The sequence below is a fragment of the Phalaenopsis equestris genome, unplaced genomic scaffold (assembly GCF_001263595.1).
Source record: "Phalaenopsis equestris unplaced genomic scaffold, ASM126359v1 Scaffold000362, whole genome shotgun sequence".
NCBI classification, from domain to species: domain Eukaryota; kingdom Viridiplantae; phylum Streptophyta; class Magnoliopsida; order Asparagales; family Orchidaceae; genus Phalaenopsis; species Phalaenopsis equestris.
In genome coordinates this window covers 81685-85503 of record NW_018164804.1, presented here as the reverse complement: position 1 = coordinate 85503, position 3819 = coordinate 81685, and the positions used below count along the sequence as shown (strand labels likewise).

At 31.5% G+C, this 3819-nt stretch overlaps 1 long non-coding RNA gene across 1 annotated transcript in view; it reads right to left on the bottom strand.

The window, feature by feature from the left end:
- Positions 1–297: 297 nt before the first annotated feature.
- The window catches only part of LOC110026293, a 9899-nt gene continuing 6377 nt past the window's right edge, over positions 298–3819 (bottom strand). The window contains exons 2-3 of the long non-coding RNA XR_002294187.1: positions 610–869; positions 298–529 (exon numbers count right to left, since the gene is read on the bottom strand). This is a non-coding gene — a long non-coding RNA (uncharacterized LOC110026293). The remainder of the gene's footprint in view (positions 530–609; positions 870–3819) is intronic.

Below are 3819 nucleotides of genomic sequence, written 5' to 3'. Positions count from 1 at the left end.
CATTATAGTGATGTGTTAGAGTGCATGAATGTTGCATGTGGACCAACTAAATTGTACCACGCAGACAGATATACAGCTGCGAATGGAAGTCTAAATGAACACGCCTGCAGATGATCCCACCTGATTTCAATTTCCAAGAGAAATTGTGCCTCGAGGCCCGTTGAGGACTTAGGGCCAAGAAAACTCAAGAATCAGCACAAATAAAAAAGAAAACACAGAAATTTAATGATGCTCGGCAACATGTCTATGTTAGGGCGGCGATCTTCTTTATATATATATATATATATATAACCCTTATATACAATATGTAATTACAAAATTATCGTTGAATCGTATTGCGGGGACGTTGCCCCATACCCCCCAACTCACATAACGAAACTCCCTCGATTAGATAAATATTTTCATTCCACTCTGCTCAGCTGGCTAGCTTCGTTACGCTCCTGCATTTGTCCCTTAAGCCATACCTAACAAAGCCTCATGTCAGGATAGCCGCATCCGGCCCGCCATTCAGATGTGAACTCCTCCGCACCTAATAATTTTCAAAGCAAAAACCATCATTAACACATTCTACATTGAATCTGCACCCAAAAAAAAAAAAAAGACAGAAACCTGAATGTATAATTACGTAAAAAGCAGGAAAAGCAGCTGAAGTAGAAATAATGGAAGCAAGTTGGTAGCGGAGTCGCTCTTCCCAGCTGAGAACCCCGTGATTTTTGGAGATTAATAGTAAGGTAGCAGCCCCACATTGTTTGAGAAATTAAAAGCTAAAGAGATGATCAACTGGCCGAAAACAACGGAAGAACAACGCCGCGCCAGTATTTCTTCTCTCTACTTTCTAGTGATCAATAGACAGTCAACTCTTCCATCACCTTTCTCGCATTAAAAAATTTGGTAGAAATTAGAGTTCCTTTAAATATTTTTTTTTTAATTTAAAAAAAAAATGCTCGAATATGTGTGTGTGTGTATGTGTGTGTATGTGTGTGTGTGTGTATAATGTGTATATATATATATAAGTATAATGATTGAAAATAAAATAAAGTATACTGATATGTCGGGTTTAAATTTGATTTATCATGCAAACCTGATATTGAGAAACCTGTTGATTTGAAACGAATATTATGTTTAGCATTTGAATGTTCGGATGCCGGCTTGGATTCTGCAATCCAAGCTGTCGTTTGAATATATGTTATCCAGACATAATATTTTCTCCATTAATTCATAAAGCTAATGGGTGGTGATTGAGGGGGCCATAGAAAATATTAGATCAGGAATCCAGAGCCACTTAACACGTGACGCCGAGGCGCCATTAGAACTCCAGACCTAATATTTTTTCGAGAGGACTGAAGTCATATATGGAAAAATCTCATGAAATAATATGTGAAATATATGCCTGTCCTTCACTCATTTTATACAGATTTGCGTTCATCTGAATATAAGTCTGTATTAATGATAGCTTTACAAGCACAGAGCTTAATGTAATAAAAAACGGTGCTAAATCATTCCTTATGTATATTTTAAAAGACAGTGAAAATGCTACTATATTATTTTTCACTGCTAAAAAAAAATGAACTTTCACAGCATTTTATACAGACTATCACAGTGGTAAACACTCATGTTGTTTTCATTATTGCAGATTTTAAACCTCTGTAATTATCAACTATACAACATATAACGATTTTAACTGCTATTTTCATTGTTGTAATTTTAACTGTTGCTACTTGTTAACATTGCAAAGACTGATAGTTTCAGTTCTAAAATTATCAGAGAAGATTTTTAGTTGTAATGACTTTTGCAACGACTTGTAATTGCGATGGACTTTGCAGCCGCTAATTTCAAGATTTTTTTTAAATTTAATTTTTATGATTATACACATTTTCAATAAACCTGCACATAAAATAAAATAAATATATATATATATATATATGAAAGAATATTTACGTATATATCACCCAATTCTATGTATTTATATGTCTAACACCTAGACTTCAATTTTTGCATTTGCACTTCATAGTACAAATGTAAAAATTTCAGTCTTAGATATGCAAATACATAGAAATAAATGATATGCATGTAAGTACCTCAAATGTGAAAGCCAATGAACCAATAAAAGAAAAATTATTCATGAAATAGTATTAATATTTAAAATACAGCAGAACATATATCAATCCATGAGCCAGCCTCTAATACCTTAGAAAAGAGTATAGTGAGATAAACCTCTAGCAAACTTACAATAAAAGAAACCAAAATGCATAAAGTAAATATGATCACTGTGTGAGATTCTCTTCAATATGTCAATGGATTAAAATTCATTACATCCCTATTAATAACAAACACACAATTAATTAATAATATTAAGATGATTAAAATAAAATAAAATATTTAAGTACTTGCAAAAATAACACACCGACTGTGATCCTCTCCGTGATTGATAATTCAGCTGCATTTATTGCATGAATTGTCTGATCTCATACTGTAAGGAGTGCACGTCATCTTCTAATCTTTCAAGTGAAGAAGAAATAAACTTACCCTTGCTATCACCTGCAGTTGTGATATTGTGGGAAAAAATGTCCTCTCATTTGTTTATATAATACCATCGTCACTAGTTACCCTTCCATCTATAATACCCTATAAACTTGTGTTTACATGACAAATATATATATATATTCATTTTAGTATTTTTTGTCGCCCTCATTTGCAATTAAAAATATTAATTCTTTCATTCAATTCAAAATTAAACAAAATATAAAGAAAATCTAACCATCTGACCGGATCGTCGTCGGTGTCTGAACGCATGGACACCAACACGTAATAATTTCTCTTAACATGTTAGATTGCCTCAAAGATTGTGAAACAATGGAGTGATTATGATTATGCTTATGTTAGATTGCCTCAAGGATTCTGACAATAATGAGTTAAATTAGCTAACACCAATGCTCGAAATGAAATAATATCAACAAATGGCGACATCTTTCAACTGTCAAACAGCTGAAGAGTAGGGTCAAAATGCAATTTTGGTTTATCGGGACCTCAGTCTCATTCCAAAAAAAATCTAATGTGAAAGAGTTGCCTGAGAATGCATTATTTTCAAGAAAGATGATATCACAATGCATAATAAATGGTTGATTAATTTACTAATAACATTGTGTATAAGAAGATTTACTTAGAAGAGCATTGGGATCAATTTTAATTATTTTTTACATTTAATTCATCTTGTCTATATTTTTCCTTCAAATAAATCATGTTTGATATGTTATGACATGTTTAGTTGTCCATAAAAAATGTTTTGATCATTTTAAAAATAAGTTAATGTTTTAGAAAAAAAAAAGATAAAAACATGTAACAATATGCACTAAATAAATATGTTTTTAAAACAAAAGTAAAAAATTAAAATAAAAACCATAAAAAACTGATCCAAAATATGCCCTGAAATAAGCCATTTTTTATTTGTGCGTGTATGTGCACCATAATCACTCAACACCGCAATACCTACAAAGACTACATACATTTAGAAGTGAGAATCCATGGAACTTGGAGAATGTCAAGCTTAAGACTCGTACTTATGCACATCATAATATGTTAGCTGGACATTGCCTATATAACTCCAAATTCATATGTTATTTTAGTCATCCAAGAATTCATCAAACAAATTAATTTGAAATATAGAAAAATTATAGATAGAATTGAAGATGAGTGTAATAAAAGGAATTTGTACATGAAAGCTTAGGATAGTAGGTGGAAGTAACAGAAAAAAAGAATATATATATATATATATATATATATATATATATATATTTTACCCTTGATGTGTGACATATGGAG